Below are 26,292 nucleotides of genomic sequence, written 5' to 3' on the forward strand. Positions count from 1 at the left end.
CTGCTTGTGTTTGAAAATTCCATACTGATTTGCATTAGGGGTGTATATTTTTATTCTTTACCAGTCAATAGGCACTTTGAAGCTAGATAATCTTGTGTCTGTCAGTTCTGGGAAGCTTTCTTGAATGATTTCTTTTTCTCCCTTCTCTTTTCTCTGTCCTTTTTCTAGAATCCTTAACTCAGACCTCTCTTCTTCTCTCTTCCCTCCTCCTTTCTCTCTAATTTTTCATTGCTTTATTGTCAGATTTCTCAATTTTATCTTCCAATCTTTCTATCAGACTTTGCACTTTACCATGGTATTTTAAATTTCCAGTATCTCTTTTTGCACCATTTTGAAAATCACATCTTTTTGTTTCATTAGCTCTTTGAAGATAATAATACTTATTTTTAGAAAACCTTTTTATTTTTAATTTTAGGTAAAGAGAAGTTGCAAAAATAGCATAGAAATTCCCTAACCCTTTACCCAGTTTCCTCCTTATCACCTTGCATATCCAAAGTACAAATATCAAACTAAGAAACTGACATTGGTACAATACTGTTAACCAGAGTGAAAACCGTTTTTGGATTTTACCAGTTTTTGCACTTGTGTCCTTTATTGCTACTCCAGGATCAAACCCAGTGAACTCCATTGCATGTATTTGTCATATCTCTTTAGATTTCTCTAATCTGTAAAAGTTTCTACGTTTTTCCTTGTGTTTCATGACCTTGACACTTTCAAAAAGTGCTGGCCAAGCCGAGTGTGGCGGTGCGTGCCTGTAATCCCAGCGGCTCAGGAGGCTGAGGCAGGAGGATTGTGAGTTCAAAGCCAGCCTCAGCAACTTAGCAAGGTGCTAAGCAACTTAGGGGGACCCTGTCTCTAAACAAAATATTAAAAGGACTGGGGATGTGGGCTCAGTGGTTGAGTGCCCTGGGTTCAATCCCCAGAACCAACCCCTCCTCACTCCACCACCCCTAAAAAAGTGCTGGCCAGTTATTTTGTTTAACAATCCCAAGTTTGGATTTTTCTGATATTTTCCTGTGATTAGATTGAGGTTATACATTTTTAGGAAGAACACCATAGACCTGATGTGTCCTCCTTAGAGTCAGGGTGTTAGTATGTCTTGTTATTGGTGATGATCAAGGTGAACTTGATCACTTGGTTAAGGTAGTGTCTGCTTGGTTCTTCCATTATAAAGTTGCTGTTTTTCCCTTTGTAATAAATTTCTAGGGAGAGATACTTTGAGGCTATGCAAATATCCTATTTCTCTTCAAACTTTTGCCCATCAATTTTAGCATCCCTTGGTGGAGCTTGCCTGCAACAGTTACCACTGGGGTATTCAAATATTATTCCATATGCATTTTTTTAACTGTAATTCTTCTATCTCTTCCCCTTTTCTAATTTATTTTTCCAATTATTTACATAAATATAGACTCATGGATGCTTATTGTGTTCTAGGGGTATAATTCAATTGTATCATTATTAGCTTTGTTGCTACATCTCTAGCTGTTGGGAACTCTTTCAGGCTGGCTCCTGTACCCTTTTAGCATGCCCTCATCCTTTTCTGGCCTTTCTTTTACTTGCTGTTACCACAGAATACTCCCAGCTCATCTTATATTTTCCCTGTCCCATTCCTAGAATCAGCTACTTCTCCAAAAAGTTCTGATTTCATTGGAGAATATTTACAAATCAAGATCTTGGGGCTAGGATGGAGTCGTGTGGCTCAGTGGTAGAGCACTTTCCTGGCATGTGTGAGGCCCTGGGTTCGATTCTCAGCATGACATATAAATACATAAAAGATCCATTGACAGCTAAAAAAAAAAAAAATCTGGGGGCTATGTGTGCTCATTACTACTGGATGTTACTGCCTCTGGGCCCGTCAGGATCAGGAGTAGGAAATATATGTACACATACTAAACCGTGTATGCACAATATCCATAGTCACATCCTCATCTATCCTGTATATATTTTCTTTTTTTAATATTTTTTAGTCATTGATGGACCTTTATTTAATTTATTTATTTGTATGTGGTGTTGAGAATTGAACCCAGGGCCTCACATGTACCAGGCAAGCATTCTACCTCTGAGCCAACACTCCAGCCCCCTGTATATATTTTCAAACCAAAAATCTATACTGATGCCTCCATCTCCCATCCAGTACCCCAGGGCTCATTCAAGTCTTCCTCCTTTCTCTTGGTGATTTTCTTCTCAACAATGAGAACCCAGTTCTCATTAGCTACAAAGATGACCTTGTTAGTTCGACCATAGCGTGCACGCTTTACGGCATGTTTTGTATGTTCTCCCGTTTAGCCCAGTTTCTGTCAAGTTCTTTTTGTTTGTTTGTTGTTGTGGCCTCTGGCTCCAAGGTGTCTGTCTCCCCCAGTATTTGGGGTTCCAAGTGCTGTGCACATCTTTAAGTTGACAGGGGAGATCAGGTGAGAGGAGCTGAGGCGGGAGATTAACATGACCCTCTGAGCCTCCAGTCAGAACACCACTAAAGAATAGGGCCCTGAGTGTGGGAGGACTCATGGAGCATGAGGTTTATTGTGTGATCTGGCCAAGTTGCATTTCTGAGCTGCAGGTTCCCCAGAGGAAGTTCTCCCACTTTTCCATGTAAAGTTCCAGGACCTTAGGGGTTCCCCACCATTAACCCACTGCTAATAGAACTGACCCTTCCAGGGCCTGCTGAGTCAGTCACTGTGTTCCATCTCCTTCCAGTTTCCAAAAGGTTGCTTCTGGTGCCTCATCCCCATTCTTGTCTCCCTGAGTTTTAGCCATTTTGAGTATCCTTTCCTTCCATTTCATGGAGTTTGGGGAAGAGCAGAAGTTCCCAGACACCAGTATTTTCACTGTCTTGTAGCAGCTGAGTCCTTGCAGTGTGGTTAAGTGAAACCCCACCTGTGAATGGATAGACAGGAGGTTCTGTAGCCAAGGAGGGTGGCTTGCTGGGCTGGCCTCCTGACTTCCTTCTTACTACCCACTACCCTGAACCTCTACTTAAACCCAGGGGCCACAGTACCATCCAGGACTCTGGGAAACACAACTGAAGAATCATTTTCCTGTGCCAGGGAACATGCTGGGTAGAGGCCTTGGAGTTAGGAGGAGGGAACCTCTTTGAACAAGGGAAGGGGTTGGAAAGTGGGTTGAGAGACCAGCCTCACAGACACATTTGAGCCTGATTCAGGCACCCCTCATTTTGAGTCTCAGGTTCCTCACCTAAACTTGGAAATCCCTTGCAGATCTGATGTACACAGTCAGCAGTGGGGAGGAGCTTGCTCATAAAGCAAGTTCTGACTTGGGTGACAGCACACCAGCTATTCCCCAAGTTGCTCCCCTGCCCAACACTTCACCCATAATCCAGCAGATAGAGCTACCCAAGGCTCCCATGGTCAGAGCAGAGCACCAACCTGAGCCTGGCAGGTGACTGAGGGCTCATCTCTTTGAGGCAGGACATCTCCCAAAACCTAAAATCATTCTCAGTGAGTTAGGACACATTTGTCTTCAGCGCAGCCCTGGGTTTCTGAGCCTCCCCAAGGCCATGCCCTTGTCCTATTCATTCTGTCCTCCACTCCAGGAGGAGCCAGCCTTTTCTGGTCCCCATTTTCATCTGTTGAAATAGAGCTCTGTTTTCTAAGCTGAAGGAGCCAGGGCTTGAAGACAATGAGACCAAAAGAAGCCCCTCAAATATCAGGTTACCTGGGCATCAGTTTCTTCATCTGGAATCGGGAAGTGTTTTTGCTCTCGGGTTTGTGTTGAGATGATGAAGGATGAAAAATTGCTGCAGGTGTCAGAACCAAGCCCTCTATGTGTTGAGGCAGTGACAGAGGCTGCAGGGGCAGAATTGGGCCTAGAGTTAAATGCAGGGACCAGAGGCAAGGACTGGGTGTGGGAACATAGCTGGACTGGAGCTCCAGGGGCCCAGGGACGACTGAGAGCCATGGCTAGGGGTTCCAGGAACTGAGGGGAGGGAGACATTCATCAACCCTAAGGATAAGGCTGGCGGGATAGATGTTTTGGAATGACTTTTTACAGGCAGCTGCTATTACAAAAAAAGATATTTGGTAGGAAAGGAGATCTTGGTTCTAACTCCCTTGATGGTATTTTGAGAGGCTGGGTGAGCTGGACTACCAGCCAGAGCCCATTTTATTATTTTATGTCCTGGTTTCATTCGGTAAAGAATGGGGGAGGGTCCAAGGTCACTTCAGAATTCTAAAGAGACAGTGATTTTTCTTGGGGGAGGTCACAGGAGTATCAGGGAAGGTGTAGGGATGGGATGGGAAGCCTAGTCTCAGTTCACTATGCCTCCTCTGATCTCTGCAGAGTGGACGTGGGTACCTGATCTTCTCTTCCCATTTTTGAGTTTTTTTCCTATAATATACACCATGCTCCACGCTCCTGGTTTTGGGCAGTCTTAGAGGAAGGTGGACAAAGGCTGAGAGAAGGGACTAAGTGAGGAGAGGCAGAGAGTGTGGGGCCAGGCCCAGGAGGGCAGCAAGGGATTCTGGTGAGTCCTGAGCAGGAATTCGAGGGGGAAACTGTTCCTCAAATCACCTTGGCCAATCTCTGGGAAAATTGAGGCCTGTCCAGAGAGGCCTGAGACAGGCTCTCAGCCACACAGCAAGCCGAGGCCAGAACAGGGTCTGGACCCTATCCCAGGCCAGTAGGTGAAAACTGTGAAGTCACAATGTCATTTTGGTTGCAGTGGACAAGACACCTGTGTGACAGACACACTCAGTGTAGAAGGGAGTCTACCCATCCTTTGAGTGTGAGCCTCCTCCCCCGCCCCAGCCCTTGCCTCTCATCCTGACAGCTTGGTTTTTTGGAAGCCAACCATGAAGACTCAGGTTCAGTGCCACTTGAAAGCCAGCAATCTCCTTTTTGCAGAGGCCGAGCCCCTCACATTTACACACAGCCCTTCTCTATCATTCCTAGCTTTGGGCAAATGACTTCGCCTTCCTGCGCCTCAGTTTCTTCATCTGTAAAGCAAGACTAATAGTCCCTCCCTCCTGGGATGTCACGAGGTTCAAAGGACACATACTTTCTATGTCCTGGGCTGCAAACCAGAGGAGTCCTAGACAGTGGCTAATAGACACCCTTCCTATGGGGTCCGAAATGTACACTGCTTGGCACTGGGGACAGGCCTGGATGGATGGGGCAGAGTGAGGAGAGGAGTGGGGGCATGCAGGCCCGAGTGTCTGTTTTGCTGATTGCTCCTTTTGCTTTCAAGGAGATTAAACTATTTTTAGTCTGCGCTACTGCTGGTGAGACGCCGGAGGAAGCCTTTCCATCGCTGAGATTTTCTGGAAGCTGCCAAGTGTGGTCTTCAGCTCAATTCTGGGAGCCTCCCAGAGTGGGCGGGAGGGGACGTCACCATCTGGGGGCTGTGGGGATGGGCTGGTGTGTGGTTGCTCCCCGAGGTCCTTGCTGCGCTGGCCTCCCTGAACCGTGTGGCCCTGGCCTGCGGAAAGCAGTAATCTGATGTGCCCGATGTTTGTAACGCTGTGTTTAAAAAAAGTAATTTATTTTCTAATTATTCCTTGTCTTGCATAACCGTGCATCGCCAAAGTGTCGCTATTTAAAATATTTATCTCTCCACGCCGCAGGAGCAGCTCTGGAGCGTGGAGGGGGAAGAAATAAAAGTCCGCGTGCCGGTCGCAGGCATATTACTTTGACTCATCCTGGCAGCTTTGACAGCTCCCTGTAAATACATTTATTTTTCATTAGGACGTTTCTGAGCTTGTGGCCCCCAGAGAGTAGAGTGATTACGCTGTTCATCGGCAAGAGATGCAATAGAGGGGTGCTCGAGGACTGAGCTCCACTAAGTACGTCCCATGCTCTTCTGTGTGGGCAAGGGTCTGACTGTGTGACTTGTGTGTGTGCATAAGAGGGTGTGCGGTGCAGGGCAGTACATATGCCAGGTGGATGTAGCCAGGGACTTAGAACTTCTGGTTCAATGGGGAAACAGACCCAAAGAGGGTCTACCTTGAAGTGGAATCAGCCTCACTGGCAAAAAAAAAAGCCAGTGGCCTCTCCTATCCCAGGGGCAAGAACTTCCTCTTCAGTCAGGAAGGCTTTGGGGTTGGGGTCAGGGAAATTTTGGGTAACTTCAAGGGGGTCACACAGGTGGAGGTCCAGCAGAGGACCTATGGGTGCTGTACGTGGGGTTCCCACATGTAGGTCAGAGAACTGACTCCCTTTCTCAACCCCTCTACAGTCTGTAGGTTTGAGTCATAGCGCAGAGGCTGGTCCAAGGGCTGGGACTGTACCCCATCTCCAGCCACTGGTGGAACGGGGGACCGGACCTGGCTCTGACTCCTCCTCCCTCACTAACAGGCCCTTTTCCAATCCAGAATTTTTTTTTTTTTAGCTCAGTGAGTCTAAGAGAGAGTTTTATGCTGAATTTTAAAATACCTTATTTTTTCCAGTCTCTAAACGGCTAATCTCCCAGGCCGAGGGATTCTGGGACAAAGGCAAGGCCTCGAAGTGGAAATCTGTAAAATTAGCTTCAGCGGTATTAGTGTTTGCAGTTGGAGATTGAAAAATTGCTTTCCCAGGGCCTGATTGGAGGCTCCACTCTCCTCGGAGAAGAGGCAAGGACTCCGTGCAAATACACTGAGGGACAAGTGCTGGGAGGCTGTTACGGGGCCTATGAGCTGGGCTGCCCCTGTGCCAGGCTAGGGAGGGTGATGTCTCCTCTGCCCAAGTTGCCCCCAAGAGCCCACAGTTTTTCTAGGGCTCTGGGTACTCAGCAGGTGCCAAGTAAGTGCAGTGGAATCCAGCCAGTCCCTTCCCCTTCTTTGCCCTCCTGGACTCTATTCCCTGACCCCCACCCCAGTGCTCAGACACAAGAGGGTGGGGGGAGGCTTCCGGAGCCTGGCAGTGGGGCCAGCTCTGGTGCCTGTGGGTGTGCCCATGTGGCCCATCAGGCCTCTTGTGTGCTTGATTGCCTCTGATTGGCTGCAGCTGAATTCAGCAAAAGCTATTATTTGCCCTTGATGAGCCAATCAGATGGCCTCATTGGCCATTCAGAGCAGGCACCGGAACCTGGGGGGAGATGGGGCTCAGCAAGGGGGGAGCGGGTGAAACAGATGCAGGACCTGAGCCTGGTCTGTGTCCATCACGACCTTCACACAGATCACACCTCACTTCCCTGACTCTTCACCCCAAACCAGGGCTCCTTGTTCTCCTATTACCTACCTCCCAGCCTTTGCCTACACTCTTCCCTCTCTGGCAGCACCTTTCCATACATCTCTACCTGTCCAAATCCCTCAAGACTTCCTCCACGGGAGTCCATTTCCACCTTTCCAACCTAAGGTGAGCTCTTCCCTCCATGCTCCTAGAGCATGTCACCTGCCCCTTTCTCTGGCTTTGCCAGGAATTACAGAAATCACAGAGAATCAAAAAGATTCAGACAGACTGGGTTCAAATCTTGGTCAGCCTCTTTCCAGCTCTGGCACCTTGGACAGGTGAAATCCCCTCTAGAGTTTTGATTTTTCTCACCTGTAAAAGAGCCTAATAACGGGGCTAGGGCTGTAGCTTAGTGGTAGGGCACTTGCCTAGCCTGTGTGAGGCACTGGGTTCGATTCTCAGTACAGCAGATGAATAAATAAAACAAAGGTCCATCAATAACTAAATAGAAAAAGAAAAAAAAAGGAGCTTAATAATTGTACTTCCTTAAAGGGGATGGGGTGCGAATTTGGGGGGTTTGGGTCTGGCAGGTCCAGTAGCCCTCATGACAGGCCTTCTTGAGCTTCTGAAGACTGGCCCAAGGTTTGGCACTGGTGTGGACAAATGGGCCTGGGCAGTCCAATGGCTCTGAACATTTAGGGGACATTCACATGTACAAAGACTAAATCAGGTGGCATGCAATAGACTGGGTGTGATTTGTTTGTGCCACAGAGGTCATGAGGACTAATGAGACAGATCAGATCACTAGGAGGCTTAGGAAATGCCCTGGAGGAAGCCAGGGACAGAGGGGTGAGCACTTCTGGTGAAGCATGGACAAGGGCCCAGCATGGGGAGAGGCTGGCATTGAGGCCTCAGTGATGTGATGAGCCCTTTCTGGACCCGTGAGAGAACTGAGCCTCTGGCATGGATAATTCCTGGAAAACAGACTGCAACTCTTTAAGGTTTACACCCAAGAAGCCTCTTTATCAAATTCCATCATGGGGGAGTCCTAGCTTCAGTGGGAACTAAAGGCCACTTCTGCAGGCTCAGAAAATTTAGGGGGTCTAATGTTTCAAGGTTCTCAAGTGTGGTGACTCATATGGCCCCATCTAGGAGGTCCTAGCCTTAGTGTAGCCAGCCTGCTGGGATTGAAACTGTAACACCCTCAGGATCTTTGACTCGGTAATTAAGTCCTGTGCCTGACCCTCAGCTTTTCTGCCTCTGGCTGCAGAAGATTAGAGTTTTTTTTTATATCCTGCCAAAGGGGCTTCTGACTTTCACATTTCACCTTAAATTCATGATTAATCACACTGAGTCTTTCATTGTCTCTCCAAAGCCTAGCCCCTAGCCACAGCCGCCACATTCCATAGTCTTTATAATTACACTTTCCCAAACCTCTCAACTACCTGAAATATTGCACCTGTTTATAGGTATTCCATTTCATTTCATGAAGGGTGAACGTTTGATGAGTTGTATGTTTCACATGCCAGGATTGTCAGTGTCCCACCTACCTCCACAATGATTACCTCATTGGTGAACAGTGCCCACTTTGGAGTTGGCCTTTTGGGACCCCTCCCATTACCAGGTGTGGTGGGCCCATTCCCTGCATTCAGACTCAGAGATTGTGTTCAGGTGTTCATTGGGGACCACACTTGGGAGGGAAGCAGGATTGGGCAGAAGGAGAAGTTTGGCTGGGATGCATTCTCAACAGAGCTAGGGGCTTCCCCCCTCCTCCCCTTCGGTACTAGGGATTGAATCCAAGGGCACTTTGCCACTGAGCTCCATCCCCAGCCCTTTTTGTTTTTTATTTTGAGACAGGGTCTCACTTAGATGTTAAAGAGTTTCACTAAGTTGCTGAGGCTGGCCCAGAACTTGTGATTCTCCTGCCTCAGCCTCCTAAGTTGCTGGGATTAGAGGTGTGTGCCACCATGCATAGCAGGACCAGGCCCTTGTACACCCGCTGTCACCTATATGTCACCCAGACCCCAGTGGGGTGCCTTCCTTCTGCTCAGGGAACAGCTCTGGAGAAGGACTCAGATGAGAGTGGTCATTAACAACACACTTGGCAGCTGGGAGGATGAGAGCCTTGTCCTGAAGTAGGAATCTGCCACACAACTTGGATCCAGGTTCTGTTTGTGCCTCCTACCAGCTCAGATGAGTCCCAAGGACTCTCTTAGCTCATTGTCCCACCTCTAAAACATGGCATTACCAAGCCTCCAGTTCCTGGGACAGAGTAAGGATCTAAGGATGGCTCAGAGGCATAATATGAATTCAAGGCTTCACACGTGTGTGGTGGGAACCAGTTCCAGTCACTATCTAGGTAGGAGCTCAGGGGCACTGAGCTGTCACTGCATGAGTAAACCAAAGCCCAGGAAAGCCCGGATCTGAGGAAACGGGAGATGTGGGCCAAGTCTGCACTGTCAACTAAACCCCATCAAAGTTGTCCCAGTACCAGGTCAAGAGGTCAGGGATGGACATATTGTTACTTAGAGGGGCAAGCAGATGGGGGCAGGCTGGGTTCAGGGCACTGGACTCCAGGACAACTATTTACTCAACACAGTGAAAAAGAGTAGAGACTGTGAGGTAGTCGGGGACAGACTGGACTTAGAAACAGACCTTGGTGGGAAGATTAAAGTGATGATGGGGCAAACACTGGCAGGTAGCTGCCCATGTGGGGGCACTAGGAGCCATCAGGGGGTAGACAAGGAGCCCTTGCAGAGACCTCTGCAGACAAGGTGATTCTGGGCACATCATAAATGACTCCTCATTTGCAAGTGATGTGTGCAGACGGGGAGATGGCACAGAGGCAGGTCCCTTATCCAAGACTGCCACAAGGCCACTGTGTTAGTCAACTTTCCATCAGTCTGATAAAATACCTGAAAAGGTCAACTTAAAGGAGGAAAGAGTTATTTTGGTCACAGTTTTAGAGGTTTCCCTGGCTCTGTTGTTTCTGGGCAGAACATGGTGGCAGAGAGCACTGGTGGTGGAGAGATGTTTGCAGAGAGTTAGAGAGCTATGAAGGAGCTAAGGACAAGATATGCCCTTCTAGAGCATGTCCCTGGTGACCTACTTCCTCCAACTTGGCCCCCACCTCCCACAATTTCCACCACCTCCTAATAGTCTGTTCAATATGAACCCATCAATGGATTAATCTGTTGATGATATCAGAGCCCTCTTGATCCAATTACTTCCTCCAAAGCCCCGACCTCTGAATATTGCTGCATTGGGAACCAAATCGTTGACATATGAGCCTTTGGAGAATATTCCAGATTCAAACTATAACAGTCACATGGGCTAAGAACAACCATGGTATCAACCCGGGTGGCTGGTGTGGAGGGACATGAGTGTGGGGGTCAGCACCTTGTGGGTGTGGCTGCGGCAGAGAGGTGACGATATGCTAGAGGAAGGGAAGGCTCTGAGCCGGGCATGTGCGTGACGAGCATGCCTGTTAAAAACCATCATCAGCCTTAGTGTTCCAACAGCCTCTTTCACTTTGTAAAAGCCTTTTCTTTCGAAAAATAAAAGAAGATTGGAGGCAAGTACAATATTTGGCTGTGGCGGCTGTTAATTTGGCACTGAATGTCACCTCCGCCTTTCTCTTCCCCGATGCCAAGTGTGCCTTTCCTGGCTCTGGGTGGGCGGCGGGGTGATGGGGGTGCAGGGCGGGCTCCCCGAGCCTCTTAAGATTCGAGATTCATTTCCTTAAACACACATTGTCTCACTCCAATTTCACGTCCGAGCAGTTCTGGCGAGGAATTAGCAGCTCCTGGGAGAGAGCGGGCGGGTTCTGTTTACACGGGGCGGGGTGGGAGGCAAGGAGTGTGGGCAGGGGCTTGGGGCTGTTTGCACAGGAAGCCCACAGAGGTCCTAGGTCTGGGGCTGCCTCAGGTGGACAGAGGCTCTCAAAGGGAACCAGACAAGCCTCTGTCACAAGATCGTATAAACCAGCTGAATATCGGGTGTCCTGAGTACATGGAGGAAGACTCTATATAATGATTTAGGGGACAAATGGAGGATATTGGGCTCCCAGCTCAGAAGTGACCAATTGATTCAACTCCCCCAAGAAAGGACTGGCTGATGGGGCTGGGGATGTGGCTCAAGCGGTAGCACGCTCGCCTAGCATGTGTGCAGCCTGGGTTCGATCCTCAGCGCCACATACAAACAAAGATGTTATGTCTGCCGAAAACTAAAAGGACTGGCTGAAACCAGGGTCAACTTCTGCTTGGTCTCTTCTGTAACAGGAGCTCACTAACTCTGGAGTCTGCCGTTCCCTTGAACCAGGACCCCTCCCTGACATGGTGTGCACCTCCAATTGCATGTCCCCTCTGCTACCCTGTGCTTGAGAAGCTGCAGTCCTGACCTTGCTAGGAGAATGAGCTCCAGTTTGTGGGTGTTCCACCTAGGCCCAGCCTCAGGTCTCTTCCTGTCCTCACTAGTCCCAGTGGTCATGTGAGGAGTATAGTAGCAGTCCTCAGGGCACAGGCTCCCACACCTGCCACCTTTCTCTTCCAAGCCTTAAGTGCATGATGGAGAGGATGCAGGAGGGTCCTGGAGAGGGCCATGCTTTCACCCCCTCCTTATAGGTGCCCTTTCAGACAGCAGGATGGCAACCCAAGGATTGGGCCCTTCCTGGCTAGGCTTGCTTCTGGATGCCTGATGTCCTCCAAGGCCAGGCCTGCCCTTTTATGCCCTCTCTACCCTCCCCTGCCCATAGCCCACAGTCAACCCCTAAACCCCACCTCCCTGAGGCAGGGCTGGGCACCCCAGAGAGACAAGGCAGGGCTGAGCCTATCTATGGAGTACTGTAGGGGAGGTGACCCATCCCCAGCTCTCCTGGGCCGCCACTCATTCATCACCTCTTAGAGGGGAGACCTGCTAATTTGTCAGCCCATTAGCTGGGCATGAGAAGCATATGGACCCGATTCTGGCTGCCCTCTTTCTGCCTGCCTTAGAAAGCATCATCTGGGCTCACTGCATGGACTCAGGTCCAGGCTTGGATCACAGGCTGGGGGATGGAACACCATCTTGCCCTGAGCCTGAGCCCCTCTCAATGAAGCAGATGAGGCTTTAAAAGTTCACTCTTGGCTTCAGTAAGTCTACACTTAGAGGTAAGTGATAGAGCCTCTCTAAACCATGGGCTAGAAAGACCCTGCTTTGGGGAAACTGGGCCTTATTTGTAGTGTTCAGAGACAGGTAATTTTCTCCCACCCACCATCAGCAGGGAATCAGTCATATTCGTGCTGTTTCTAGATGCTCATGACTTGGAGGTGGAGGTAGGCAAGAGGGGTGCTTTGTCTGACAGTACATTGTTACTTCCCCCACACACAAGAAGGAATTTATGCATGGGGGCTCTCTATTACAACCTGGCATCTTCAGTGTCAAGTTCTCAGTGTTTGTGGCCTGGGACTGGATGTGTGACTTATGCAGGACTCTAGTCCCTCTGACATGGTAGACAGAAGGGAAGGGGACTGGGTCTGCTTGGGGGCACCCTGGACCTGTGCACACTTACATAGATGTTCTCTGAGACCTACTGGACTTGAGCAGAGGGACACAGGGGACTTAGGGCTGTGCTCAGGGAAGGTTACAATCCTCCCCCATTCATTGCAAGTCTTCCCCCCATATGCACATATAAACCTGGAAATGTGCATGCCAGACACTTGTATACCTGGACACATATACACTGAGACATGTGTGTATACATAGTCACTGGGACATGTGTTTGGCATGCATTGCTCATAGAGATACCATTACCCTTCCCACGTGCATGACAGTGAACGTTCGTGTGCACACATGCTACTGTGCACCACTCACATGGTATGTCCTCCAACATACATATACAGACACTCTGTCACCCACACTGGCTCTTGCATCATCTGGATTTATGGCAGGAGATAAATTTGCAGTTTAACAACTCTAAACCTGCCAGAGCTGTAAACTCAAAGAGCCAGAGAGAGCTTTGCTGAGCCTTGGCGTCTCTGCAAAGCATGTACCATATCAGAGGGAGTTTTCCAGCCTGGTTTGCAGGACAGCCCTCCAGGGCATAATATATTCAGACCTAATCGGCAAGGGGGCTTATGCAGGGAGGAGCCAAGAGTCAGGGCCATGGTCACCACTATGAGGGCCTCAACCTGGGACATCTCCAGTGCTCCCCAGGGGCCCTAACAGGTGACCATAGCTGGGAGGAGCAGGGGCATTCTGGAGGCCATGCTGAGGCCATGACTGGTATGACTCTTAGCAGTTCTGGGACCTGAATCAGAAGGGAGCTTCCTGCTTGGACACCCATGGGTACTGAGAAGAGTGGACTTGAGTTATGTTCCAGTGATGATGTGGTAGTTAGGGCAGGGACCACAGTTGAATTCTGGAGGAGCCCAGAGTTCCTCAAGATTCTATAGTGACTGGGGCAGGGGAGAGGCCTGGGCATGGAGTTCTAGGCAAATGGGCAGGGAGGCTACACCGCCCAGGGTGCCAGCAGGAAACCAGAAGGACTACTATGTGCTCAGAGACACTCTATGAGCAATGACTGGTTAGGACTGACCCAGGCCTCTTGTTTTGGTCCTGCTATGAAGGCCCCAAGAGAGTGGCCAACTGGGGTCCAGCCCCAAGAGCCTTCCCCAGCATCCCTGAGAGACCTGGGCCCATGGATCCTTCTTGGGAAAGCCTTGACTGAGCTCCTTTGAGGGGTCTACCTGATGGCCCAGTGGGGAGGGTAAGGAGGAACATAGCTGCCCAGTTTTCTCTGTGCTAAGGAGGAAATAAGGGCACCTTACATAATCGGGGCAATTTGTTCTGCTCTTGTCCTCCTGGCATCGTTGCCCTCACCGCCTCCTTACTCTGGGAGTCCTTGAGGGAACTAGAAGCTCAGGCCTCCCTCCTATCCTCCTTCCTTCTGGAGGTTGCTGCACAAAGGATGTAGGAGAATGGGGCACCATCACCTCGAAGTCCTGACTATGGTCTAGCCCATGGGAAAGTGGTGGGGTGGGAGAAGGAAAAGTACAACATGTATGGGGACCCAGGCCTCTCACCCACCAGCCTGCCAGACAATGCACAGTTTCTCAAAGAGTTCACACCCCAGAATCAAGCAAGGAGTGTGGGACAGAGCTGCCTCTTCCCATTCTGGACCTCTTCCCCTCAGCAACTCAATTCTGTCCTTGTCTCTCCTCTCCCCACAAAGCCATTGATCAGAGTGAGAATTCACTTGGCACCCTGATGAAACTGCATGGATAGCCCCAGGCAAATGAATGAGGGGCTGTTATCCTGGAGGGGCTGGCCTCTTGGGATTCACTCAGTGGTCTCTGGGAGATGGCTCTCTGTAGACACAACAAGTTAGAATTTGCAAACATGGGACTCAGCTAAGTCCCCTGATATTCATAGCCCTGGGGCAAGTAACCCTAGGGACCTAGCTGAGGGGGCAGTCTGGGTGCCTTTCCAAAGGAGGGGAGGGGCAGGGTTGAGCCTAAGGAGGGTCTCAGGATCTCAGGTGCTAGAGACCAATTGCTGGAGATGGGGACAGGCTCTGGAGCAGGGTCTATGTGCATGCGCACAATTAATCCACATAATCATTGAGTCCCAGTTCCGCCAGTTATTCTCTGTGCTCTGTTTGCCTCCTCTGTAAAATGGAGACAGCAAGTGGGGCTTGTGAGGGTTTCATGCAATGGATAGCTGGGGTGCAGGTTTGTTTCAGCCCCGCCAGTATTGGCAGCTATCCTTGTAATTATCATTGCTCCATCCTGCAGCCCTCAAAGTTGGGTAGTGAGGAGGTGGTCCACAGATATAGCATCGGCTTCCTCTGGGTACAACGTACTTGCTTAGAAGTTCATGGCTGTTCAGGCTCGGCCCTATCAGTGTTTGCTGGCATGTCGGGCTGTTAGTCCTGTTTGCACAGTTCGTTTGCATGGCAAACACAGTGCGTGGGTGCAGGGGAAGTAAATGCGGGCCCTGGTGGCTGCTGGGGCTCTTGCATTCATAGAGAGAGAACCTGGAGCCACAGGTACCAAGGATTGTCTCCCTCCCACCCCTCAGTGAAATAAGGGGAGACTGAGGTGCAGAGAGAAGTCAGGGCCTGCTCAGGAGCACCCATCAGGGATTGAGTCTTGAACTCACTGTCCCCAACACTGGGAAATCTTTGAGCAGTGACCACCCTGTGTTTGGACCACCCAGGTCCAAAGTCAGAGGGCCCAGGAGAGTCTATGAATCATGAGAATCTCCCCTTTGTATGTGTGTCCTCAGTGTGTGCATGTCCCTAAAGCATACCTGTCCTCAGTGAATCTTTGGTGTTGTGCAAAAGCCCTAGTGTCTTGGTCCTGTTTGTGTATTTATGTATGCTTCCCACTTGTTCTACAGAAGATTTAAGGGCACTTACAAGTATACATAAAATTTGAGAATAGCCTATAAACTGGAAGTAGGAGAAAAGAAAAAAGGAAAACCAGAGGAGGGAATAAATGGAGCTGGCAGGTGTTGACAGAGGAGGTGAACAAGAAAGAGGGCTCAGGTCTGGGTGTGCTCCTCATATACTTGCCTGCACCCTCAGCGTGGGCAGCTCTTGTCTGCTCTGGTGCATACTGCCTGATTACTGCCTGACACTCAGGCCCCTGAGCAGACTGTGTCAAGAACTTAGACGGAGGACTCTGGTTCAGAGGCCACTATTGGGCACACCATGTCCTTGCCCCAACCAGGCCCCCCACATTATTAGGATCCTCTTCAGTGGTGTTTAGCAGGAGGACTTAATGATTATGACCTTCAGGTGGCACCAGCCATCTCAGGCCAGCAGAAATGTTTTTTACTCCTTAAAACATTTTACAATGGGGCTGGGGTTGTGGCTCAGCGGTAGAGCGCTCACCTAGCATGTGCAGGGCCCTGGGTACCATCCTCAGCACCACATAAAAATAAAATAAAGATAATGTGTCCAACTACAACTAGAACAAAGTATTTTTTAAAAAAAAACATTTGACATAAGCCAGGTGCGATGACACATGCCTATAATCCCAGCAACTTGGGAGGCTGAGGCAAAAGGCAAATTCAAGACCAGCCTCAACAAATTAGTGAGACCCTAAGCAACTTAGTGAGATGCTGTCTCAAAATTTAAAAGTGGTGGGGGTGGGGGAGCACTGAGCACATCCCCATCATCCTTCCATTTCTGCTCCTGAAAAGCATAGAGAATCCTTACGCCAACCTGTTTCACCCCAAGATGAGGCTCAGAGGGAGAAGGAGTTGAAGAGGACAGACAATAAGATAGTCACTAGGACCAGGTTTCTCCACTTGCTTGAACTGTCATGTGGAAGAGAGGGAGCCATTTGCCCTTGCTCTGAGGGCAGAGTCCTTCAAAATTAAAAGGGGAGGGGGGGCCCCACTGGGTATGTAGCTCAGTGGTAAGTGCCCCTGAGTTCAATCTCCAATACCAAAAAACATTTCACATGGCTTCAGACCACTTTTTGATATATGGACAGAGCCTCACCAGGCCTGGGGATGCCAGGTATCCAGTGAGAGTAGACAGACTGTGGTGTTTTTTCTGTGAGCAGGATCTGCAAATGGCTGCCTGAGTTCTGGATAGGAACATGGTGAGATCTGTATATGAGACTGACTTAGTGGACATAGTCAGGTTCATGCACCTGAGGCTGCATGTGTAGAGGGGAATGGAGCAGGAAGGACCCTGGGATGACCTCTCCCCAAAAGGGGCCCTCCATATCATGGGGGCTCACAGCTGCCTCCCAGGCTCACTACCGTCTTTGCCTTTGTACCCCACACCAGTCATGCCAAGATCTTATGTTTTCACAAGAGCGGCCAGCCTGAGGACCTTGGCAGCCAGCCCCTCTCATAAATGGGGCTGTCATTGGTGCTGTCATAATTTGATGACATCTTCAGCAGCAAATCTCAGCAGAAAAGGGTAGACTTCCAGCCTGTGAGACCCAGAAAATTGGTCCCTACAATGCAGGATTGAACAAGGAAGATGCTCAGGGCCGCGTAAACAGCCCTATAAAGAGTCTGCACAAGAAACCAGCATGCCCTGCATTTGACCTTCCATCTTTGAGGAATGTTCAGGACAACAGGCTGAGATAGCTCAGGGTTATGTGGACTCTTAAGGCTTGTGCCCAGCCACCCAGCTGATAAAGGGCAGGGTGCAAATTAAACCCATGGCTTTTCAGACAGTCTTAGATATGTGTGCAGGAGTCTGGGGAGTTTCCTCTTTGGAAAGATTCTGGCCCTTGCTTTTGGTGCCTATTTCCTCATCTGTAAGTCAACCAGTGGATGAATACTTCATTACCCTTGTCACAGTTCATGGAAGAGAGGGAGACATTTGCCCTTGCTCCGAGGACAGGATCCTTCAAAATTAAAAGGGGGTACTCTTGGTGCAAGATAAGCTTCTGGCCACTCTGGAGTCCCTGGAGGACCTGCTCCAGCCCTTGGGAAGATTGCCCCCCGAGCTTTCCATGCTTATACTGTATGGGGTGGGATGGAGGTCACGCAGACAGAAGGTACAGATTGTGTCCTTGTTTCCTAGTCTGTAGAACCATGCCTTAGGCTGGGCCTCCAGTTCATTTCATGAGGGAATTTAGGGGGATGAATTTCTGCCAACTCTAGGATATGAAAACCAGTCATCTTGGAAGATCTCCATAATCTGTTGGAGCTGTGACATAAGTAGGAGTCCTCCCTGGCATACCAAGGGCCCACCAGAGCCTCCACTTACCCTGTCCCCCTGAGCACATCCCCATCATCCTTCCATCCCTGCTCCTAAGAAGCATAGAGAGTCCTTACTCCAACCTGTTTTACCCCAAGCTGAGGCTCAGAGAGAGAAGGAGTTAAAGAGGACAGACAGCAAGATAGTCAGTAGGACCAGGTTTCTGTACTTACTTGGACTATCATGTGGAAGAGAGGGAGCCATTTGTCCTTCTCCAAGGGCAGGGTCCTCATCCAAAGCCAGGATGGTCCAAAGCGGCTCAAGGTGGTGAGCCAGGGGCACACCAGACTTGTGGCTGGGGGTGGGCAGGTGAAGGAAGATGTACCCAGGACCTGATGACAGGTCTGAGAATCCAAGCACCACAGTCTCCATTCACGGCCTGTACAGCCTCCAGGCAATTTCTCTGTCTCCCAGATCCTTGGTTTCTTCAGCTATAAAATGGGAATACTAACCATACCTGCTTCATTGGATTGTTGTCAGTTCATAAGACTCAGTGGGTTGTGTGCTGAGGCCTATCTGGCCACACAGAGGACCCTGTCGTCACTGTCAATGTCCCTCTGTGGCTGAGAGGCTCAGAGTCCTAGGGGAAGGAATGCAAGCCAACTGGGTGAGAAGGCAGCAGAAGAGAGTGGAGCCAGGGTGGGTGGCAAGGGGGCCCAGACACCGACACAAACAATCTGTTTCCCATAAACATGGGCGCCCACACCAGCCGGCCGCCACCCGGCGACTTCTGCGAGTTGGGAAAGTGCGGGTGTGTTTACTCGCACTCCCCCGTGCCAGCTGGTTTGCTGGGCACAGCTTCCCTCCCAGCTGCCTCGACAGCCGGCAGCTCCCAGCTCAGGAAGGCGGGGGGGGGGAGGGGGGGGGGCAAGCAGGGGCCCCTGGATCTTGCCTGCAGCTTGTTCACCTCAGCTTAAATCGCCTACCCCAAAGCTAACCCAGGTCAAATCCTGAGGACAGAGGGCACTGAGAGTCTTCATGGATGTTGTCCATGTGACCAGCACTGTCTTCCCTACTCTGTAAGCTCCAACTGTCCAGAGGCCTTTGTCTTGAGTTCAGATGACAGATGTCCTTCCAGTTGGGTCCATGCCCCCTCCCTCCATACTCCAGCTGCCTTCTGGGCATCTCAGCACACCCAAAACTGATGGATGCATGTTGTAGGCAGGTGCAGTTACAGTGGCCCTGCTGCCTGCCCCATGGTCCTGGGATGCTGAGAGCTCCATGTCACTGGTTCTGTGTTCTGTGAACACCTTGTCTGAAGTGGGCAGTGGCAGCCGCAGAGGTCACACAGCATCCCCATGAGGTCAGGGCAGATTCTTGACTATGAAGATGTCTCCATGGCATTGCATCACCCATCTCCAGGCATGAGTGTAGCATTTCAGATCACAGTGGTGGGAGCTGGGAGGCAAGGTCTCAGGAAGCTTCCCTGAAGGTTCTGTCAGGGGTTTTTCAACAGGCACGAAATGGCCTATGCTAGAACTTTAATGTGTAACCTTGAAGATGGGTCCTAGGTGGCTTTATCCCTATAGCATTTGGTTTGGAGGTACACAGAAGTGTACCCAATGCTGACCCAGGTCAGGAGGGACCCTGCAGTCTTCCCTCTCACTGCCCCCCATGGGCTGGACCATTTGGGGTCATCATCTTAATAGTAGGGAGACACCCCCCCCATTAGGTTCCTTTCTCACTGTCTGTCCTGAGAGCATCACCTTGACCACCAAGGGAGCCAGAACTTAGGAAAAATAAAGTCACAGACTGTGAGCGTCACATAGGCACATGGCCATGGGAATGCTGTTATCTAATTGTGGCAGCCTGGAGTTCAGCCACTGTGCTGGGTAACTGTGAGTGATCCCTCTCAGGATCCTTGACAGCTGACCTGTAGCATGAATATGAAGCACCTCCGTGAGAAGGTAAAGAGGTCCGAGTAGCATGGGGCTGGGGAAGATGGAGCTATCCTCAGGTGACAAGAAGCTCATTACTTACCCAGGTGAGGTTTCCAGGCTTTGGAATCTTGGAGTATGAGAAGGTTCCTCCAGTTTTCCTCAAGTGGAATATGCCCCTCTGTTCACAGTAACCATCGGGAACCTTGGATAAAGGTCCTCTCGTGTTTAGAGTGGTGGCCAGAGCCCTCCAGAACTGCTCTCACATGAGACACAGGCCTCAGTGCAAGCCCAAAGATAATCAGAGTGCTACAGCTTTTAGTCAGTTGGAAAATTCACATCTGTTTCAGGGGAGCAAAGACAGGGCTGTACCCAAGAATGGGCCTTGTACTCACTGTTCCTCTGGTTTGCAGACTTCGTGTGGAGAGGGGTCTTCCTGGGGCCACTGTGGGCAGGTTGGCACAGACTGGCCCCAGCTCGGCTGGGAGGATTTGGTTTATTGTTTTGTGTTGGGTTTTGTGTCTTTTGAAAAACAAGAGATTGAGCCTTTTTATGACATGGATTTTACAGCGTAACGAGGCAGCGTAATTTCCCATTCTCAGCGGCAAGTGCACTTTTTACACTAATTGCATAATTAGACATAATGTACTAATTGCAGTAATGGATGACAGTCAACTAAACTTTAACTTTAAAAACAGGGAGGCGTTGCTGGGGGGGGTGGGGGGTGGGTTCATGCCCCTGTGAGTTTTGTGAAGGGGAAACCTGCTAGCAAAAACTGCTAGAAGCTGCCTCTTGGGGCCAAGGGATCATGGAACCAATGGGTCCTTCTCCCCTGCCCTAGACTCTATCCCCAATAAGAGCCTGTGGCATGAGGGTAGAGTGCCCCCATGGGAGTGTAAAGACATGTAAGGGGGTGAGTCTGGGGAAAACAGTGTTCTTAATGGGCCACCAACCCAAGAGAGCCATGTCTGCATCTGACCAAGGAAGCCAGGCCAGCAGCCTGCTCTCTGTTCCCACTCTGTCTGTGTGTCCCACCCCCCCATATCTCACACTGGCCAGATTGTAATTGTCCAGTTATAACCCATCTGTGACTCCCCCTAGAGAGTGTGTTCATCCCAGGCAGTCCCTGCTCAACACAAAAGCATGTTATTAACAACATGATAACCAATGTCACCGCGTACAAACTCTGATTGTGACAGGACATATATATAGATGACTCACCATGGAACCAAGCCACCATGGGATGGTGGCAGCATGGCCACATGGGAATCTCTTGTGGCAACCAGCAAGAGTCAGCAGCTAATGTAACTTGTAAATGAGTAGCAGGGACCCCTTGCCCTGGCTCTACTTTAAGTCCTGCCTACTGGGGGAAGGGGGCTTCCTGGGGAACTTTCTATAACATACAGTCCAGTGGCTGGTATTTCCCCAGAGTAGCCAAGTTAGGGTTTCCACACGCCCGGTGTGAGGCAGCCCTTCCATTCCGCCATGGTACAGCTTATTCCAGATCTGCCCTGCGTATTCTCAATGGGAAAGGAACCCCAGACACATGGCTACACCATCAATCCTCCCATTTTCAAAGGTGATTAGTGATTATATCAATAGTTTCAATAAAGATAGGAGGCTACGGTGGCACACGCCTGTAATCCCAGCAGCTTGGGAGGCTGAGGCAAGAGGACCACAAGTTCAAAACCAGCCTCAGCAAATTAGCAAGGCCCTAAGCAACTCAGTGAGACCCTGTCTCTAAATTAAATACAAAATAGGGCTGGGGATGTGGCTCAGTGGTTAAGTGCCCCTGAGTTCAATTCCTGGTACCAAATAACAAAAACAGGAGGCTGTGTAAGCATCATAGTGGGGGAAAGACTAGGGGTTTTGGCCCTGGATCTGCCCTGCCTGGCTAGGGTCCTCAAACTGGTTACTACCTGTCCCCTACTCCTGCTGCCTCCTTTCTGGCCCAACACAAGGTCCCTGAAGTCAATATAAGCCATCCTCCTAAGGCTTTCCAGATCTCTGATACAGACCAATCAGAGGGCAGGTGACCTCTGCCCTCCAACCTCAAACCCACAGGTTTTTCCTTCCCTAGTATATGAGCCCATTTCATGGGACCTAAGGAGGTCTAGTCCACTATCTCCAGTTACTTGCTGGCCTCCCGTTTAGGGACCTATTGGCTTGAGGGACTGGGCAGTTAAGATGCCCACTTGTCTGCCCCTTATGAAATCAAAGAGCAGACACAAAGAGGCATGGTGAGAGGAGGTGTGGAAAACAGTTAACCACCCAGGGATCATATCTTGGGACTTAGAATGGGTGCTTGGATGCTGGAGCACCTGGCTAAGCCCCAAGATGAGACTAGTCCTTGAGAAGACAGCAGCAAGGCTGAGCCTGCATCAAATATTTCTTGTTCCATCTTCTTTCTGATTTAATTTTCCAGAGATGAGGGCCTGTTCACCTTCGCTGCAGAGAGATGCCTCGGGAGTGTGCCTATTTTCACTCCCAGGTTGGGTGGTTGGTGAGTGATCAGGCTGGTTCTGTGAGTCCATTGTCTCCTCCCCTCTAGAATGGCCCTTTTATCTGTCACCAGTCCTTTAGCATCAGTGTCCTCCTCAGTCCCCTTTCAGGCTGGCTTGATCCCCAGTTCACTTTATACCTCCTTTCCACAGGCCTCACCTTCACGTTCAGGGATATATCAATGCAGGGGTGGAACTGTACAGGTGTGCCCTAAAGCCAAAGCTTTCAATCATCAATCCAGCTCTGTAATGGGACTTCACCTCTCTGGGCCCCAGTGTCCTGCCTCTAAATGGGGATCCTCCTCAATGGTTGTTGGGGATCATTGAGGCCAAGTATGTAAAGCACCCATCCCAGCCAATGCTCAACAGCAAACAGGGCTGTTCCCATGGCGAGCATGGTCCGTCCTCTCTTTTCCCTTCCTCTTGCTCCTTTCCCTCTCCTGTGCCACCTTCCTCTTCACCCTAGGCTGGTTGGGTGCTGGCTCAGATCTGGGCCTCACTGCTGCTGGCTTGCTAGGACTTTGCAAAATGCCCTCTGATTGGGGCCTTTCCCTGTCACTTGTCCTGAGGCCTTTTGGCTACTCTAGGGGCTATCTTTGTGTTCCTGGCATCTTGGGGCTGTAGCAGCTCCACCACCTCTCCCCATCGGGAACTAGAAGGATAAGGCTGGCTCCCTGTGCCCTACAAGGGTTCAGGCTTCCTGTCAAGGCCTCCATTCCTGCAAATGCTCTCCAGGCTCACTTCTTGTTTATGTGGAGCTTCCCGGGGAAGCAGGAGGCTGAGCAGCGGGTTTGGGGCCCCTGAGGAGATTTCATTCTCTTAAAATCTCCGGGCCAGAAGGCTGGCTGCACATGCTGCTTAACAAAAGAATTGTTGGAGCTGAGAGACAATTGGGGTCAGAGCAGCACTGGAGGGAGGTGGGACGTGCACAGATGAAGGGATAGATCTTCATAACTAGTAAAGGGTGCTCCAAACGGTCCCCTAAATTGCCTCTCATGACCCCAGCCACTCCTGGTCTCCCTGTTCCTCAGCCCCTTTGCTACTGTCTCCTGCCCTCCCCCACATGCCCACCTGTTTCCATCTGGTGCCCTGCCCCAACACCATCCTACCTTCCCCTGGGGATGAAGCCCCGCTTCTTCCTCCCTATCATGACTGACTTCCAGCTGCAACCGCCTGTGAACTTGCAGTCTCCATCTCTCTCCTCCCTCCAGATGCCTAGCAGAAACAAGGACCTCTCAGGCTGCACCACTGTGGGAGCTGTTGGGTTTTTCCAATCAACTGTCTGGGCCAAGGACACCAATGAGCATGTGGTCATGCGATGGTTGTTGAGGATCTGCACCATGTGTGCCTTGACCTTTCTGCCACTTCCCAGTGGATCCCTGGGAGCAGTGCTGGGGGCTGGGCCTTGAAAGGAGCTAGCCCTGGGCAGAGTCCAGGCTCTGGAGTTGTCCTGAGCTCTCCGGGGCTCTCTGCTGGAGACCACAGTGAAAAGGACCTCCCTGGAACACATCACTATAGAGATGACCTATCTCCCAAGGTGGGGCCATCTGCTAGGCTATATCACTTGGATCTCCCTGGGGCTTGGGGCTCAGCTCAGGGTCTGCCCAAGAGACAGAGCAGCTGGAGCAGATCCAGGAGAATGTTAGAAGGATGAACATCAGGGGCTTGCCATTCAAGGACTGTTACACCTCAGAGGCTTGTTCAAGATCAGGAACAGGCTTGGCTGGCAGCGTGACCAGCCCGTGACATTCTTGGATTCTGCCCTCATCTCATTAAAACTGCTTCCAACCCACTTCTCTGCCTTCACTCTAAAGAGGATTTAGGTAGGCAGTGGAAGCAGAGATAGCATGAGCAAAAGTAATGCAGTGGGAATCAGCATGAGCCATGGACCCAAGGCCTGCAGACACATGACAGGTCAGTAGGCCAGAGAGGCCCCAAATACTGGCACCGAAGGTCAACAGAAAGGTGCCATGGTTCTTAGGTAGAAGTGGAACAAGAGAAAGTATAGCAGAGACATCCCTGGGCTCCGGGGGGCTCATACAACTTCAGACAGAAGTGGAGGAATAAAACACAGATCCCAGAGCTCTGCTCTTGAACATGGAATCCGACATATATATATATTTGTTGAGTATCAGTTGCACACAGACATGATGCTTGGGGAGAGATGGAAAGGAACTGACTGGCTGTGCTCCATCAGTGGCGACCTGGTGTCTAGGCTCCCTAGTTATCACTGGCTCCACAGTTATCATCTCCAGGGCTAAGGCCTAAGTGTTGGGGACAAGAACAGGGTGGTTGGGGGAGGGACCTTAAAAGAGGGAATGGGGCTGGAAGTGGGCAGACCTCAGGAGATTGAGGTTGCCTACTCAGGAATGGAAGCTGAAAGCTTTATACAGCCCTGAGCGTGCAGATCTAGCTGTGAGAGAACGGAGGGGATGGGGCGACCAAGATGGCTTCTGCAGAATTCTGGAAACCTTAAACAATATCAGTAACAACAATAGTACAGGGTTCTTTTTTTAAAATATATTATGCTTACATTTTTTAATACCTTTATTTTATTTATTTATTTATTTTTATGTGGTGCTAAGGATCAAACCCAGGGTCTCACATGAGCTAGGCGAGTGCTCTACCGCTGAACCATAGCCCCAGCTCCAGTACGGGGTTCTTGAGGCATGAATTGGGCTGTCCTCTGTCAGCCTGTGAGATGAGAATTGCCATTTTCATTTAATATATTGGACCCTGAGGTCCAGAGATGGGTGACTTTTGGCAGCATCTCAGCTTCTAAGCCATTGTGTCACCTGGTGTCCTTGGATATGGCTCTGACTCCTAGAGATCTTCTTCTGCAGGCCCCAAGCCTCAGCTCAATTGCCATGCAAGGCTTCAAAGGGCACCCTGGGCTCCAGGGAGAGAGTTCTAGGTCTCCCCAGGAAAGGTGTCAGTAAACTCACATGGTCCAGCCTCAGATCCTGGGAATGACCTTGACAGGGAGGAGAGTCTAAGGTATGGGAACTTAATCCTCTGGCCTTGAGGAAGCCAGGCAGCTGCGTCCCCTGCTGGTGCAAGTGGCCTGGGGTACCACTTTGCTGAGGCTTAAGCCAGTGCGAAGGAAACCATGACCACAGCACACCCAGGGGCTGTGGTCCCAGGCAAGGGAAAGGAGATGTTTTGAATGTACCAAAACCTGGGAAGAATGGATCAAGGTAGATGGGGCCCTGGATGTGCCACTCACTCATATGGCCTTGACTTGTCCTCTCCTTTTTCTGATCCTGTTTCCTCAACAGTAAAGCACTGCATTTCCCTGTGACCCCCTCAGGCTCCGCCCCCCCCACCATGTCCCCTGCCTCCATCACTGTCTTCCATCAGAGGGCTTCTGTCCTGAGGCAGGGCCTGAGGCCTGGAGAACAACCTGTCCTGGTGCCCACTTGGGGCCGCTGTCCTCTCTGGCTGTGTAGCCAGGCCCCACAACTCGCCCCCTAATTGCCACTGCTCTGCAGGAAGGAGCGACTTCACCACAAATTATTTTGTTCTAAGAGAAGGACAAAAAGCAAAGAGAAGCTGGGAGAGATGGGGGTGGCGGGAGGAGGAGAAGATTGCCTGAGTCTGCTTTGTGCTGTGCTTTTAACCCTCAGACTGCTGGGTGCTAGGTGGGCAGTAGGGCAGGGGCTCTGGCTGCAGCAACCCCCAGCCCATCCCCCTATCAGGTGACAGAGGCCTTATCTCTCCACTGTCTTGTGTCACTCTTCTGACCTTATCTCTCCCTGAATGTCTGTCTCTCATCAGCTGCCTCTGTCATCTCCTTATCTCCCCCTCATCACCTCCTCTCTTTCCAGGTCCTTTCACTTCTGCACAGCCTGGAGGTATGGCGCAGTCATGGCAATCTGCCCTGTGACCTCTGGTGGTGAAAAAAACCAACTTAGGGCACAGGACTCCTGAGGCCACCTGAATGGAGACATGGATTTGACCAGGCTTAGGAACTCAGGAATGTATGATGAGCACACACACACACACACACACGCACACGCACACACGCACACACCCAAGACCCCGTTCACAAACAAAGATGCCTGCAGAGACCAGGCACAGTGACACACGCCCGTGACCC

The 26,292-nt window shown here is 50.4% G+C and overlaps 1 protein-coding gene across 4 annotated transcripts in view; it reads left to right on the plus strand.

Moving 5' to 3' along the window:
• The window catches only part of Cacna2d2 (calcium voltage-gated channel auxiliary subunit alpha2delta 2), a 134,718-nt gene that overhangs the window by 42,391 nt on the left and 66,035 nt on the right, over positions 1 to 26,292 (plus strand). The window lies entirely within an intron of this gene.

This window comes from Marmota monax, unplaced genomic scaffold, assembly GCF_021218885.2.
Source record: "Marmota monax isolate L192 unplaced genomic scaffold, Marmota_monax_Labrador192_F-V1.1 WCK01_AAM20220418_F8-fsc00022, whole genome shotgun sequence".
Taxonomy (NCBI): Eukaryota; Metazoa; Chordata; class Mammalia; order Rodentia; family Sciuridae; genus Marmota; species Marmota monax.